At 43.8% G+C, this 17,456-nt stretch overlaps 1 protein-coding gene across 2 annotated transcripts in view; it reads left to right on the forward strand.

The window, feature by feature from the left end:
* CFAP161 (cilia and flagella associated protein 161) overlaps nt 1-17,456 on the forward strand; it is an 88,680-nt gene that overhangs the window by 23,211 nt on the left and 48,013 nt on the right. For both annotated transcript variants that reach the window (XM_032469365.1, XM_032469364.1), the window contains exons 5-6: nt 11,877-12,027; nt 12,935-13,289. The gene's annotated coding sequence lies outside the window, so the exon portion shown is untranslated. The remainder of the gene's footprint in view (nt 1-11,876; nt 12,028-12,934; nt 13,290-17,456) is intronic.

Consider the following 17,456-nt stretch of genomic DNA (forward strand, 5'->3'; position numbering starts at 1 on the left):
ACAGTTCTAAGCTTTAATAACTTCAGAAGTGTAAATTAACCAAACGTGCAAAAGAGGTCATTTACAGGTGTAATTATTTAAATTTCATTTACACTGACTGAATTTGGGAGTTTTGAATAAGACATTTAAAGTTTGAAATTAGAAAAAAAAAATTGGTCCCTCCTGCAGATGATAGGCATTGACTAAAACAAAATTAAAAATGCATTGTTCCAAATTCACCAAACTGAAAAGGTTTAAAGGAAACCAGAACAATTAAAATTTCAAATGATTTTAGGGGGAGGTAAATTTGCAGCATTTACTTACACTTCTGATATGATGAAAGCTTAACGCGGGGCTAAGGCTTTGGGAACACTGGGTCAGAAGGCGGTTTCTCATCTTTCATCCCGAACTTATGTTGCAGGCTATGTCTGCAGCGTGGGTTGCTGTGAGTTGCTTATCAGTGACCCGTCAGGACTTTGAACTTTAAAATTCTATACTTACCACTAAAACCTCATGCCTATTTGGACTTTTTGCTTCTCTGGCATTCTTTGGTTTTGTTTTTATAAATTTTGGCTTGTTTTACAACTTCTTATGAGAACTCTGAGTGCTAGGCAAGTCTAGTCCCATAGTGGGGCAAAGGACCTTTTGAGTTTGTTTCTTTACCTTAGCTTTAAAAAAATACAAAAATACAATGAACCTTTATTGCCCAGCTGCAATCTCTAGGACCACTTTTCCTTTTTTTTTTTGCTAAAGTGTACAAAGCTGATCCTAAATATGAGATAAGTGAAGTTTTGTTGGGTTTAAAAAGACAGCTCCAACCAGGGAAATAGAATCAAATAACTGGATAATTGGCAGAGAGAGAGAGAGAGAGAGAGAGAGAGACGAAGAGCAAGGGAGGGAGAGAGGAAGAGAGAACGGACGGAAATAGAGGAACATGTAGAATGAGATCACTATATTTATCCCTGTGTTCCTCTCCTGCCCCATTTCCAGTTTTCTCTACTTCTCACCTACTTTCTTCTTGGCTTTGAAACATCAACAGCCTGGGTGAGCCAAGGCATCTCTAAGCAGAGGGTTTGCTATCGGCGTAAAGCAAAAGGGAGTCCACGGCCGCTCCCACCTCCTTGGCCTCCCTCCTGCCTGTCTCTCCTGCGAGTTCTCAGTCCCACTGCCCATCCTTTAAGGGAGCTGGTGGCTGCCTTCTCTTTTTCTTGTACTGAAGGAACTTGACCCTCAGTCCTGGAACACAGCCTTTTTTCCTTTCCTAGCAAGGCTTGGGAATTCGGCAGGGAAGGGAAGGGCTAGAGAGGAAGGGTCCGTTACTCCTTAAGGACTCCTCACCCTGGAACGGCATCCTGCAAACTCTTCTTCTAGAAATGTCTAGAATTCTGTAATAAAACCAGGCTTTCCACAAACAAAGAGCCTCAAATTAGTCTGGAGCATAATGTTTATAATAAATATTAGCCTGTTAGAAACTCTGAGATGATTTACAATCATAATAACACTATTTAACTTTGCCTTACTCAGTTTAATAGTGAACTTTTTTTTTAGACTACCTATTAATATCTCATGGGATGCCAGTGTTTTATAAAATGCAGTTTAGAGCCAGTCATTCCTTCTAATCTGAAATCACAGGGTGGGATAAATCGCTTCTCCTCGCTTGTTGAGAGAGAGCCCGTTCCTTTTGGAGGGCCAGGGGTGACTGGATTACAACATGAGAAGTCACTAGACTACTCACTTCATTCAGCTGCCCGGTTTTTATATGCATGTGTGTGTGTGTGTGTGTGTGTGTGTGTGTGTGTGTTGTGCGTGCGCACGCGCGCGCGCGTGTGCATGCAGTTCTTAACAATTTAAGATTAGACTCCAATGTTTTTACCCAATCCTCTCCTTCCTTTGAGCCACTGCTTTAGTTCAGGTCTCAGTGTTTCTTGCATGTAAGATTCCAAATACCCCAGCATCCTCCACACTTTTCTCTATCCTTTCTCTCATCCATCATGTACTCTCCCTGCAGAATTATCTTTCCAAACTATAAGCCCCGTTTATCTTCCTGTGTTAAAGCTTTCAAGGACTCCCCTGTTCCTCTGAAGATAAAATCTAAACTGGTTCCTGATTTTGCCTTTGTGTTTTTCTCCCTGGCTCCATCTCGCTCTCATTCTTAATCTGCACTCAGGTTCTGGTAGTTCCCTTGCTGCATTCTACTAGGTCTGCGCCTTTGCACATGCTGTTCCTCCTCCCTGGAGTGCCCTTCTCGTCTAGTGCATCTGCAAAATTCTGATTGCTCCATCACGATTGGCTCAAATGCTGCCTCTTTCTGGGAGCCTTCCTCTTCTTTGCTTTCACAACTTGGTTTTCTTGCCTCTTAATCCAGCACTTCTTGCATAGCTGGTGTTACTCATGTAGGTAAATGTCAGGAACGCATTCAAGCAATAGAGTCCTGACTACAAACTAGTGGCTTAAACTAGTGCAGGTGATTTTTCTCATAATAAAATACACAAAAGCAGGCAATTCATAGCTGGGAAATGCATGCAAGAATGTCGTCAGAAACACAGGGACTTTCTGTATGACTCCACCATCCATAGCGTCTGGCTTGCTGCCTCCTCATCACAAGATGGCTACTGCGTCATGTCTGCATTTCAGACAGGAAGCAAGGAAGTTCTGTCTGTATCTGTCCCTCTTTTCATGTAACAGCAAAAGCTTTTCCAGAACACCCTTCAACAGACTTTTGTTTGTATTTCATTGACCTGAAGTGTATTGTATAACCATTTCTAGCTAGAAGGGAGGGTAGGTGAACAAGCACTTAGCTCCCCAACCCACAGTGTCAGCTGCAGACAGTGCCCTCATTAGACTAAGAACCATCTATCTCCCGGAAGACAGTAATATTCTGTTAATTTCTGTCCTGAATCCCTGGCCCTTGGAAGACACTTGTTTGAAATCTCACAAGTGTTTGAACACATGCACTCAGAATGCTAAGGATTAAGGAAAAACATTTATGAGTTGTCTTTTATTTGTTTGTTTGTTTAATCAGAGAAGGTTGTTTGCCACCCAGCAGTCTAATACAATGCACAGGTAATTAGGTTTATTTATCTACTTATTTTTTAAGTGGAGGGACTGGGGATTGAACCTATGACCTTGTGCATGCTAGGCAGGCACTCTACCATTGAGCTATACCCTCCCCCTACCATGCACAGGTATACAAACACAATGAGGCAAATGTGTGCTACAAGGAAGAGTACGAGTAGCAGTCAGGGGCCCTCTCTGCCCTTCTCTGTAGGTTACTGTGACCTGCTACTGGGAGGGAGGAGAGGGCAGGTTATAAGGCAAAGCCCACAGTGCTTTGGGGTGTCCAGTGAGGGTTAGAAGCACGGAGGAGAAAGGAGAAGAGGAAATTCAGAGAGGGGGAGCAAGCTTAGGAACCGGCATCACCCGCTAATGTTTAACTTCTTGAGAGAATTTTTTTTTTTTTTGATGGTGGGAACCATGGGAAGTGTCTTCCTCCACATTTCAGTTCCCTTTAGTTACCCAAACTCTTCAGTTAAAATGAACCTTTTGAATACAGCCCTGCAAGGTAGCGTTGTGGGGGCCTCTGGGGTAAGTCTCTAAGGGGAGGCTGGGGTTTCCTACCTCACCCTCCAGGAGGCCTCATGGTGGTAACAACACCGCAAGGACGTGGATAATCCTGAACTTGCTGGGCTGGACCAACAGTGAAGAGAGGGATGGTCAGCAGCTGTGCGGACAGAAGCAGGATGGGGTACCATGCCAAGAGGATGACTTAGGACCAGACTTGGGACTTATGGCAAACCCTGTCCTTCCTAAACATACTGAAGAAGGGAGTCTCCAGAATGGGGAGCAGGGATGGGAAGAGGGATGCTAGAATCTAGCTCTGCTCTTGTTAACTGTGACCTTCAGTAAGTTATCACAGGACCTGTGTCACAGGATTACTGCGAGGATTAGATGAGAAAATGCACAGGAAACACTTAGAATATATTTTGTGCTCAGTAGTTATTACTACCGACTTGGAAATAACTTAGTTCTACTTCTGTCCCTACCCTCATTGTAAATAGGGGAAACTGAATGGAAAAGGTATAAAAGAAAAAGGTGGAAACTTACAGCAGTGTATCGCCGTAGTACTCTAGGATAGCTCCGTATTAGCCCTTATCATGTTATTCAAAAATTATTTTTGTATCAGTTTCCACCACTAAGACTGGTATGCTGAGGTAGAGGACTGGCTAAGCCATCTGGTGTACCCGACTCACCGCACATAGAGTTGTTCAGCGATGTTTGTGGATCTGAATAGCCCCACAGCTGACCGCTTCCCACCTGTACTCCTCACACTGCCTCTCTTACTAACATGACCTCTCCCCAGCCTCCAACCTCCCTTCAGGCCATGTGGACTGTCCTGGGAGCCCTAGAGCTGGCGTTTTCATTAAACAAGGACTTCCAAGGGACAGCCACCCTTTCCCTTCCTGTCCATTCTTGGGCAAGCCAGAAATTCTCAGTTCACAACAGGAAACCAATAGCTTTGTGCTATCAGAAGACATTTCCTTCACAGCACAAAACGTCTGAGTAATAATTTCAAGCCGGGCTTCACCCATTTCCTGTGAAAGGAGGCAAATTCGCCTATCCCTGGCGTGCAGAGCCCTTGCTTTGCAGCCCTGCAGTGATGCAGGGCCTTCTGCGCTGGAAAGATGGGCCTCCCTCTTCTCGCTGCCCCACCACATCCAGCATCCTGTGTAGCAGATGGTTTTTCAACATTTATGCAGAACAGTGTCACTGTGACTAATCGGTGGTGTTGTCTGAATACATTTCACAGGCAGCTTCGAGCGTAAAACCTCCTGGTGTAAAGAAAGTCTCAGCTTTCTCTGAAGTCAAGACCCCACTTGGCAACCAGGAATTAACAGATGTTGGGGGGCCATGGGAACTCTGTGGGACTGATTCTTAGTGACTCCCTTGTTACTGACTTGGCTTGTAGTGGAAAGTGACTGTGAGATTGTAGAGCAGAATGAGCTTTGTTCACCCCACTGTCTCAGGGCAGGGGTTAGAGCCCCGGGGACAGATGACCCTGTAAAGTCTAAGACTCCTAAGAGAGAAGGAGGCCTTAGTCCTCCTTACTGATCACATTAGATCTTTTAATATTGAGTCTGGAAGAGCTAAGAGATATTCTTGCTCAGTTGCCCCCACTTTACAGAAGGGAACACTGAGACCTGAAAATGAAACTTAACTTCTCAAAAGCTGCAGAGCAGGTCTGTGGCAGAACCAGGTTAGAATTCAGATTTCTTCATTTTCAGGACCATCGTGCCCCCCAAAATGAATATTGTGAATCCCTTTCTTCTAACACTGTCTTACACACTTATGTGGACCCTGGGGCTCACCTACAAAGTACTAGAACTCTTGTGTGTTTCTGAAAGCATAAGCCAGCAGGAGCTCCCAGCTTCTAGAAAGAATTTAGACTAGCCTCTCTCTTCCCACATCATGTGAAGCAGGAGGCAGAGGAGCAGGGATATGGCCCTGAGCTTCTTTGGAGCAACCCTAGCTGGAGATATGTGATGTGACCTGGGAAGTGCTAATGAGAAGGGAAGTTATCGGTGAGCTTACCTGGTAGGAGCTGACCCTGTCAGAAGGCAGTTAAAGCACCCCCTTGTCCTGAGGGCAGTGCTCGCACCTCACTGATGGGGCTCGAGCTGGAAAGACAGAGCAGGAGCATCAGGCAGCCCATTCACCTGTGGCAAGCCCGGCACTGGAAACGTTCAGCATGGACTGCAAGGATGCAGGACCTGCAGAAATCAGCTGAGTGAGCAGTGCACAAGCCAAGGTGAAAAGTCCATGGTAAGTTCCCTGAAGCAAAAAGGAGATGTCCCAGCTCTGGTGGCTCTGGATGGTATAGGATACACAGGCAATCATGTAGACTAGACAGAGTTCTTCTTCTTCCCACACTGGTTATAGGTTCTTACCAGTCCCCCGGGGGGACACGCTTGTGTGGATGGTTGGATATACATTTTCTGTAGTTTTCATTTCATAGAGTGGACCTTGCCATTTTCAACACATGCTTTTGCCCTTTTCCTAAAGTCCAGACATAAACACCCCTCCATATATAGTTATGGATAAAAACTCTGTCAAGTGGGATCCCAAGAGAGAATGAACATCATACTCAAATTAAGATCATTTGAGGAGGATTTGATAAAGGAAGTGATTCTAAGGGTGGAAGTTAGGGGAGTAATGCAGTGATCTGGGGCTTGGACAGCTCAAAGGGACAACGGGAGGGACCAGTCACAGGAATCTGGAGGAAGAGAGTCTTGTACAGAAGATGCTTTGAGAGGAGCAATGACTTTTGGTCAAGGGACATGGTCAACTGCAGGCAAGCTCACAAGGAGAAATCTGGAGTACGAATACCCAGACTTCACTCTCTTCCTTCCCTCTTCCTGGGGTTTCCCACTGGCCAAACCCAACAGCAAGCTAGAGGGCCAGGGAGCACTGGGATGCCATGCATGCAAGCCAGCCTCCTGGGCACAGAAGAGGGTGGGGAAGGGTGGAGGGGAGGTCAGAAGGGCCAACAGGAGGCGTCTGGCACGTCACTCAGAGTGGACAGTCTCTAGCTGACCCCGGCTATTAGCTGTGACATCTACTGTACCTGTAAGTCTTCTAGGGAGATTTGTGCGCGGAAGACATGGCCAGGCTTGTTTCTTCTATTTTCATTAAGGCCCTTGGACTCAGATCCCTCTGTGGACCCCCTGGCTCTGGCAAGCTACCCAGGCCTGCGTGTGAGCCCCAGAACTCTCCTGGCTCCTCTGGTTTAGGCCAGAGTTAAATAAAGGCTGAGCAGCCTCCTTGGCCCCTTTCCTCAAGGTCCACACCCTCATCTTGGCCCTTGACATCCAATGGTGAGAAGAGGCGAGGCAGGACAAGGAGGAAAGCCTCATTAAGGGGAAGAGAGTGTTCCATTTCTCCCTAAAGTTCGGAGCAGCTGGCCCAAGCCGCCCACTGCTATCCCTTCCTGGGGCGGGGCCCCTCCCAGGTGGGAGGCAGCCCCAGGCCTGTCATACTCCAGATGCACCAGAGTCAAGCTGTCCAGCGCGGAACGCCCGAGAGAGACCATGTCATCACAGAAAGGTAAAAAAAAAAAAAAAGATTGAGCTAATCTCATGAATTATAAACGTATTACATACTCATGGTAAAAATTTCAAAATTACAAATACAGAAGGTATAAAACAAAAAATAAAATACTTTTTTACCACCTCATTCCCTCAGTCCCCAGAGCTCACTCGCCACTCTCATTTCTTAAAGTTAAAAGCTGTTCTAGGTTCTTACATTTCCTTCTGAAACTTTATATAAGATTTAAAACATTTTAAACATAGGTGGAATCCTATTCTGCATGCTCTCTGGCAGATTGTTTTGTTTTATTTTGGGCACCCGACCAACACCTGGGCTGTCGGGCCACTGGAGCTAGTCACTTTCTGAAGCTGGTCTTGGTGAGGTCGGGAGTTCTGCGGCCCCCACTTCCTCAGGGATTCACCGCCGGCCCCTTCTTCCTTGAGCTGACCTTGGGTCGTTAGTCTCTGGAACTGAAAAAAAGCCCCATTAACACAAATGTTTATGAGCCTGCTATCATCAAGCACAATCCATTTGCTTAACTCCTCAGTCCACAAGCATTTATTGAACGTTTGCTACGGTTCAAAGAGTCTTCTAGATGAGGGGACTATGGAGTTGAATAAAACGTAGTCCCTGCCCTGGGTTTTGTCTGCGGAGGGAAACAGACAAGGGCAAGTGACTCTAGGCCAGTGTGACAAGTGCGTTGATAGATGTACTTAGTGAGCTATTCACTGTCGTTGTGACAGTGAATAGGATAATGCGGGAACCGTGATGTCGGCCACCTTATCTAGCCTGGATTAGGGAGGAAATCAAGGAAGGCTTACTGGTCAAGGTGATTCTCTGAGTTTTATCTTCAGAAAGTAAACAGAAATTGTCTGCAAGAGGGAAGCTGTGGAAGGGGCAGCTCCGATAAAGGGAACAGCAGGAGCACAGGCCTGGAAGCAAGAAGCAAACCTACTGATGTTGAAACAGAATGTGTGAAAATAGCAATGCTGTGTTACAGAGGCAGGTGAGGGCTGCACCACAGTGGGCGTTATAGGTCAGGGCAAAGAGTTTGCCCTCTAATTAATAGGTAATGCGGGAGACGCTTAAGGATTTTATGCAAAAAAAAAAAAAAAAAAAAGTCTTGGTCAGTAGATTATTCAAGGCAGGCTAAGTGACAGACTAACCCTAAGCCCCAGTGATGTAACACAGCAAAGGTTTATGTTTTGCTCATGCCACTTGTCCAGGAAAGAACTTTTGGGGGTTCTGCTCCATAGAGTCACTCAGGGATCTAGGTAAAAAGTGCCTCTGCTGTTTTGTAGCACAACCGGTGGGAACATGGTGGTCACATTGATGGGAAAAACAGCGGGGATTTTCAATGCCTGGAGCTGGAGCTGATACTCCTGTTTTAAGAATCAGAACTAGTCACACAGCACTGCCTCCTCAACCGCTGAGGAATCACGGAGGAGCTAATGGCACAAGGAGGAGGGCCACCAATTCTGCCACCAAAGAATTTGGAATTCCAGAAACGGGGTGATGAGAACACACAGAAGATGGATTTCAAGGTGGTTTAAGCCCAGAAAAAAGATGGCAACGTCCTGAATGAGGGAGGAGGTCGGAGGGATGGAGAGGAAGGGAAAGAGTAAGGAAATCTTTAGAAGGTACCCCTGACAAATTGTGGCAAGTGGTTTAATGTGCAGAGGTAAAGGAAGTGAGGGTGAACCCGCAGCTCTTCTCTTTCACTCCCAGACTTCTGGGGAGCAGGTTGACTTCCCGTGTCTCTTGATCCTTGCTGATTTTCTCCATCTCTCCTGCAGTCTGGCTTTGCCCCCACCCTCCCCTGAGAGGCCTCCTTCTCAGCTCATGGGTTGCCCACCGAGGCAGTCTCTCTAAATCCCTGGGACCTGTTAATCATCCTAGCCCTCTCGAAACTCCCTCCTCACATGGCTTCCAGGATACCGTTGCAATTGGAATGCCTTAAAAAAAAAATCAAATACAAGCTGCAAAAAAGCTCCCAGAGCATACACTTACACAGCCACCAGCCCGCTACCCAGCTGTCCATCCCATCCTTCTGCAAGTCTCCAGCTCCATTCCTGTTAGGGGCTGAGGGTCCAGTATACTCTGCAAGTGTCTCAGAGGGCAGGTGATGTTCTCTGGCTCAGTGAGACCTCTAATAACTGATTGTTGTGGAGGAGACCAGCCATGGATAGGATGTTGGCTTTAGCTTTTCGAAGACTGCCACATTGGAGAGAACCGTTCCCTCTTCTGTCAAGTCTGCTCACAGCCCCGAGCTCCTTTCAGTCATGGGTTCCACTGAGTTAAGTCACTCTCAGTTTGGGTCAGCATCACCAGGTATCAAAATGCCTTTTTGTGGCTTGGGTATGGGTGATGACAGAGTGTCCCCTGGGGACAAGAACATTCCAGAAGGTGACAAGTTGGCCACAGTGGGCACGATGCTCTCGAGGTCAGATCTGGGACACAGTGGAGGATGTGTCTATTTATTTTGTATTGTTTTTGCCTTGTTTTCAGTTATAACCAACGGCACCGCAGTGAGCATTCTCACACACGTATCTTGGTAATCTTTGGTCTGTGTAATTGTAGGGCAAATTCCTAGCTATGGGACATGCATGTATTTCACAAATAAGTGAAATGTGGTAGCTGTTGCTCAAGTGACATTCCAAAACGTTGCATCAATTTATGCACCCGTGGTAAGAGGGCCAGTGTTCTCACACCTGGCTAGCATTTGAATTTTCCTCAGCCTGAAGGGTGAAAAATGGTATCTCATTTAAAAAAAAAAAAAAAACCTCCTTTTTAAAAGAATTATAAATGCGGTTGAACACTTTTTGTCAGTCATTTGTATCTATTTCTCTGCAAAGTGTCTGTTCACACCCTTTGCCTGCTTTCAGTCAGATTGATGGGCTTTTCAAAAAACTGATTTACATTCATACTTCATAATAAAAAAAAATCTCCATTTCATATTTGCTCCAAATATTTTGCCCAGTTTGTCACATATTTTGGTTTTATTTGTAATTTTTTTGTTACATGAAAGTTAAACATTTCTATGTGATGATATGAACCAGAATATAAGTCTTATGGTCTATTTTTTTTGTTTCAAGCTTGGACCTGTCAATTGTTTATTTTGATATAAAGAGTAAAGCAGGGATTCAGTTTCATTTTCTCCAAAGACTTAGCTGTCTCTACATCATTTATTGAATAGTTTCTAATTTCCCCCATTCATTTGAAATACAAATTTTATTATAAATTAAATTCTATGTGTAATTAAGTCTATATATGAGCCCTTTATTCTGTTCTATTCTTTAGTACAATTTATTTTTACCATCATAGCTTGACAGTATATGTTAGGGATAGTTCTGTCTATTCTATCAGTCTGTTACTCTCTTTTTCAGAAATTTACCTGGGTTATTCTGCATGAGTATTTTTCCAGATAAATTTCACATCTCAATAAGTTTCAAAATAATCTTTTTGATATTGTATTTGGAAACTCCTGACCACAGCAATAACTCTAAGGAAAAAATAGAAATTTTCAAATTTTCGACTTACTTATATTTTAAAAAGGTTTCTTTGTATTGATTCTGCACAATTCCTAGTTTATTACTAGGTATTTAATCTTTTAGTTGCTATTATACATAGGAGATTTTCTTCCATTATGGTTTATTATTGGTTATTATTTCCATAGGAAAGCTACTAATTGTTATATATCAATTGTGTAACTAGTCACCTTATGAAATTCTTTTTAAAATTAGTTTTCTTATTAAAATGTGGTTTGCATACTGCAAAATTCACCCTTTTAAAGTGTACAGTTAATTCAGTACACTTTAATATTCATAACGTTGTGTAACCATCACAACTAATTCCATCCCATGTTTGTCACCCCAAAACAAACCTCAGGGTGCATCAGCAGTCATTCCCACCCACACCCACCCCTGTCCGTGCCCCCCCGCCCCTCACAACCACTCATCTACTTTCTGTCTTTGTGTCTGTTCTGGACAAAATAGACTCACAGAACATGTGACATTTTGTGTCTGGCTCCTTTCACTTAGCATAATGCTTTTGAGGTTCATTCATGTTGTGACATCAGTCAGTATTTCATTCCTTTTTATGGCTGAATAATATTCCATTGTTTGGATAGGCCACTTTGCTTATCCATTCATCAGTAGAAGGAAATCTGGATTGTTCTCACTTTTTGGCTGTTATGAATGACGCTGCTATGAAGATTTGTGTACAAGGTTTTGTGTGGACATACGTTTTCATTTCTCTTGGGTACATACACAGGAGGGGAATTGCTGGATCTTAAAGTGTCTCTGAGTTTAACTTTTTGAGGAACTGCCAAACTGATTTCCAAAGCACCATTTTACATTCCCACCAGCAGTGTATGAAGGTTCCAATTTCTCCATATTTGTGCCAACACATTTTTTTATTGTCTGTCTCTTTGACTAGGGTGGGTGTGAAATGGCATTTCTTTGTGGTTTTGATTCTTATTCTGTAATGACTAATAATGTTGAATATCTTAGCATGTGCTTAACTGCTCTTTGTAGATCTTCTTTGTAGAAGTGTCTATTCAGATCCTTTGCCTGGTTTTTGATTGGGTTATTTGTCATTTTATTATTGAGTTTAAGAGTCCTTTGTATATTCTAGATACAAGTTCCTTGTCAGATATGTGATTTACAAAATATACATATGTCCCGAGCCAAGCCAATTAGAATCCACCTTGGAACTTTCCTACTGAAACTGGGGAGAGACATTCTTTCTTTCTCTTGCTACTACTAACTTTAAATATGAATTAAAGGTGAGTTTCTTGTGGTCATCTTTTCCAGTTACAAGGAAAAAGCCACCCGTAGTTGGAGAAAATGAGGCCAACGTGGAAAGAGTGGAGCTAAGTCACGGCAAATGAGTCAGTTCTGATCTTGTTAAGCTCTGGTCTCCAGCCAGACCTGAAGCAAAGCTACACCTGGACTTTTCAGATATGTGAGTCAATAAAAAAATTCCTTTTATATTTTTCCTTAAGATGGTTTGAATTGAGTTTTATCTCTTCCAATAAAAATTCCTGGGCAGTCTAGGAAATCTGCGCATTTCCGTTCTACTAAGGGTGATTTTTGTTTTAAAAATCAAGAAAGCCCTCCACTAAATGAATAAACCTAATTACCTCCCTCCTTATCTCCCCGCCAAAAAATCAAGAATGCGTATTGGAGTTTGTAAAGTGCCTGACTGAAGCAGTCTCATGCTTTCTCTCCTTTGATCTGTTAATATCATGTATTATATTAATAGACTTTGTAATACTGAACTAGATATTTATTCCAACGATGGGTCCACCTGGTCACTGAAGATTATTCTTTCAGTGTGCTACTAAAACATATTTGCTGACTTTGAAAAAAAAATTAGGTCAATATTTATAAGTACAATTTGTGAATGAGGAGGGATCAGAGAACTGACGGCCCTGAGCCACACCCAGGTGGTCGACACATTTTGTTTGGCCTTTCGATATTTCAAAACTGGAGGAGTTAAAAATAAAACTCCAGCTTTTCTTGAAAAACCAGGATGATGCAGTGAACCTGAGTCCCTGTATGGAAAAGACTGGGGATTGGAGTGGTGGCCACCTTTAGACTGGACACGCTCTCCAGTCCCCAGAATCCAGCCCTCACAAATGTGCACTCCGTGTTTTCAGTTAGTCAGCGTCACACACTTTAGTCACCTGCCTGGTCTGTGAGGTCATTTAAATTTGTAACTCCTCTAAGTTAACTTTTTTGTACTGTCCTTTTCAGGTATGCATGGCTCTGGAATGGAATGATGTGTTCTTTGGAAGGATGAACGAATTCACCTGTGAACACACTGGGCCTTGGTGCTTATTATTAGCATCTCTTTTATTTTTTTCCAGAACTTTTCCGCTTCCCAACTTGTCTGAGCCTGCCCGCCTGCCCATCCTCGCTGCAGTCTGAGAATAGCTCACAGTGTCCTCCGCCTTCCTGTGGCCCCTCCACGCGGGAAGGGAGATGTCAGAGAGTTTGTGGGCAGCCTTGCCTGAAGGCATGGACTTGGCTTTGATCTGAAATGTTTACTGGACCGTTCCAGGGCTCACTCCACAAGCAGGAGGGTGTGCATCTGTTTCCTGGCAGTGGGAGACCCATCTTTGACCTTCACATCATTTTCCCAACTCAGCTCTGAGCCTGGAGACTGATCTGGCAGCCAGCAGACCTCTTTCCAGTTCCACTGGCTGCCCAGTTACTGAAGTGGTAAGTCAGGGCTCCTACTGGCAAGGGTTTTTGCACATTTTCCCCAGGCTATGCAATCACTCGCCCAGGTCAACTTCACTCCACATTGGAGGATATTAGTTAGAATTCCCAAGCTCCTCTCCAACCCATCCAGCTTCCTTCCTCTCTTTCCCACCAGCTTGGAAGGCAGAGAAGGTGGGATTTATGCTTCATTGCACCAGCATCTTCCATTTTTCCCTTTGTCATCATTTTTGGAAATTTGTGGTTTCCAAAGTTAAGGAAACCCGAGTTTGTGGGAATTAGTGTAAAGGCCAACAGACGATCATAAATGCTTTTCATGGTGGAGATGCTCCCTGCGTTGGTCTGGAATCAGTGAAGGAAAGTTGACTTGTAGAGTAATCTACAGCAGTGACTTTTAGTCATCCTATAGCCACCTGAAACTATTTATTTAGATAAATATGTAGCATTTTAGACAAAGGATTTTGTAAAATGTGACTCAGTTGCAAAGATTCATGTCTGCTTGAGAAAGAAGCTGTGAGTCTCTGAGGATGGACTAGGGAAGAAGGGATCTTGGCTGTTTCTGAGACTGGATCACATCTTATGCTTCTGCGGCCACTGTAGCCAGAAAGTACAGTTCTGAGACCAAATGTTCAGGGACCAGTGACTGTATAAACATGGGCTGTGACTGAGGGGAATTGTACTAGACATCTATTGCTTTTGTCTGCTCAGCCCTTTTCTTTGTTATATGGTAACAGAACTTGACTTCACGGCCAAAAAGATGGACACATGATCCAAGCCAGGGAAAACAAAGTCATCTTATGGGATTTTTCAGACGGGGTCTGGAAGAGAGAAGCCTGATTTTCTTAATGTCAGAGTGCTGTGGTCAATGTGAAAAGTGAATCAGAAGGGAATGAAACCAACATCGGGAGGCTCGAGAAGGAAACAGAGTTCAGGGTTCCACTCATTTCTGAGGCCGGCTCCACCCTGCCTTTCCCATGATTTGACTATTGACTTGATAAATTCCACTCTTGACTAAGCTCATTTGAATTGGGTTTGGAGAATCTGCAGAGTCCTGATGAGGCGGCCTACTCCTCGGGGACAGATGTGAGAGGTTGCATGTAATCACAAATTTTACATTGGCTTCACACCTCTGATTCCTAAAGGATTTAAGTCATTGCTTTGTCATGGAAGATTTTAGAGCAGATTCTCTGAGTTAGAATTTCAGTGTGACTCCTATTGCTTTAGTGAGCATGGTTTTTTATTTTTGATACTTGAATTAAAAAAAAAAAATGGTTATTAAGGTGGATGCTTGAGAGAACAAGGGAGCAGATAAAGGAGGGGTTTGTTTAGAGTTCCCCTGAACACAAGGATCCCAACATATAGTAAGTATTGGTGATGTCAGGGTGCTGGATCTGGGAAGACCCGGGAAGGAACTAGTCTGCTTCGTTTAAAAACCATTGCAAAACTGCAGACCATCCATGAAGACCCAAGCCAGCCCTGCTCCTCATCACTGGCTGAGGAATCCCTCAAGGTCACCTAGGGCTGATGACCTTGCCCTTTGTCCTTGCCATGTGTATCTTTACTTGCTATACCCCTAAATCTTGAGCCGCATGGACAGGAGCAGCTCATTTCAACAGCATTAAGAGTCATGTGACTGGGCAGGGACGTGAGGGTGTGGCACCACTGACAAATACCCTTTTTACTAGAACGGATCTGGGAAGAGATTTCTCCCACGGCCTGAGTCTCCTGACTCAGGAGTAGCAAGCGGCCCTTTAGCTATTGGCAGGGGAGTACCCATGAACTGGCAGGGTAGTCCAACCAGTTTGGGAAAGATAGAATCATGCAGTCCCTCTTTTTTTATTATTTACATTTAATTCTACTTTATCTCATTCTAAAACTATGCAATAAATATAGTAGCAGTTACCATTTTTGAACAGCCAATATATGGTAGGCCCTTTTTGTACACATTACTACTCTTCGTTGTAATCTTGAAGAGTTGTTTTTATTATTCCTGGTTTGCAGTTAAAGAAACCAGCTGAGCCTTAAAGTTGTGAAAACTTACCAAAAGTCTCATTCTAGGAAGTGGCAGAGCAGAGATTTGAACCCAGGTGGTCTGGCTCCTACCCAAGGTCCTCTGTACTTTTCCAGTGGTCCTCTCTTTTGGGGAGCTTTCAAATAACCCCAGTGCTGAGGCCCCACCCTAGACCAATAAAACAGATTCCATGCAAGGTGGGACCAGCCAGTGGTAGGTTTTTCAGGCTCTCTAGGTGATTGCAGTAGGCTTGCTGGGTTAAGAGCCATTGTGTTGTGCCATGCTACCTTCCTTCAATGCCATTCCCAGCTTCTCAGAGTCATCCTCGTCTTCTCTCTCTCCTTTATACTGTACTTCCAACCCCTTAGCATATCCTGTTGGCCTTACCTTCAGCATGTGCTGAGGACTGCATGCTGCCTGCAGCCTCCACTGCTACCATCTTGTATGCATCTCCTGGCTGGACCATTCAGTTGCCTCCTTTCTGATCTTCCTGTTTCTATCTTTTCCCTCCTAAGGCCATTGTCAACAGAGCAGTCAGAATGATTCTTGTAATATATGTCAGACCATGTCATTCCTTGCTCAAAACCCTCTGATGGCTCCCCTCTCCTCAGAATAAAACCCAAAGTCATTTCTAGAGTCTACAACATCTTTTCTGATCTGGCTCCCCTGCTCTCTGACCTCAAGTCCTACCAATTCTCCTCCTTACTTACTTCTCTGGAGCCAAACTGAATTCTTAGCTAGTGCTGAAATATGATAATAGTCTTCTGCCTCAGGGCCTTTGCACTTGCTCTTTCCTCTGCCTAGCTCAGTCTTCCCTTTCCTTGAAGCTCACTGATTCAGTTCCTTTGTGCCTTTGCTCAAATGTCCCTTTATCCAAGAGGCCTTCCCAGACTACCCATCAAAAATAGCATCCCCTCCCCTTCCTCATGGCACCTAATACTACCTAATGCATTTGTTTTATATTTTTTTGTCGGTCTTTCTTTGCTTGAATGTCAGCTTCATGAGAACAAGGACTTAGTTTTGTTTATTGTCCCATCCCTAGCACCTGAAAGGGGATATTTGTAGAATGAATGAAAAAAATAGAACGCAACATTTTCTTTTTTATTAAGCTTTTTTTGGGGGGGGGTAATTAAGTTTATTTGTTTGTTTATTATTTTTAATGGAGGTACTGGGGATTGAACGCAGGACCTTGTGCATGCTAAGCACACACTCTACCACTGAGCTATACCCTCCCCCGCTTAGAATGCAACATTTTCTAATGCAAGAAATAAGAATAGGAAATTAGACTAAGAAAAATAAAATGAAGCTGTGGGTAAAGCCAATGTCCAGAATATGTTCCATGTATCTTACGTGTTTTGTTCGAGGGTTGAAAGCAAACTTGACTTTTGGCCTTATAAGCAACCAAGGTAAAAAGGAAAACAGCATTAAACAGCCATAAGAAACCCAGAAGCCGACTACACAGGTGAAACCCAGACATTCTTAATACTAAGATCTAAGACAAATGACCAGTGTGGTCCTCAGCAGAGGACACAGTGTGAGAAGGTGGGTAATTGCCCTACAATAAATACAAGGAACTTCACAAATTCTCTGAGTGAGAATTTCAGTCTGACTCTTATTGCTTGATTGAGGGAAATACTCTACTTGCTGTTGACAATATTGAAATATTTACATTAAATTTTTAGCTAGCTGCCAGATAGAATTTCAAGGTTCCTGAGATAGCCAGGCCTCTATCCAATTAATCACCAAGCCCTTCTGAGCATCAGGACAGTGCCCCACATTACTGCCAGAGGGTTTTGGATCCTCCCCAGTGTGAAAAACTGCCCTGGTTTTCCTGAACAGAAGGTGTTACTGAGATGCAGGACTTTCGGTGCTCAAACCAGAAAGTGCAGGCAAACTGGGACAAGTTGGTCACCCTGCGTATTTGTCTGCAGTGTGTTGTCTGTGTTGTTCTCTTGTGAGAAATTCACAGAATCAAAGGATGGGTCACTTTGATCTCTGTAATGGGAGGTTTGTGATGTAGGTATGTAGAGTTCTTATTTTTTTCGTTTTTGTTTTTTCTTTTCCTAACTTAGAAATAAATAGAAAGAACAGAATTTGAAGTGTGGGGTAACATTCCAGAGCCCAAGATCAAGTGTTTAAGGAAGTGGGTAAACAGA

This window comes from Camelus ferus, chromosome 27 (genome assembly GCF_009834535.1).
Source record: "Camelus ferus isolate YT-003-E chromosome 27, BCGSAC_Cfer_1.0, whole genome shotgun sequence".
NCBI lineage: Eukaryota > Metazoa > Chordata > Mammalia > Artiodactyla > Camelidae > Camelus > Camelus ferus.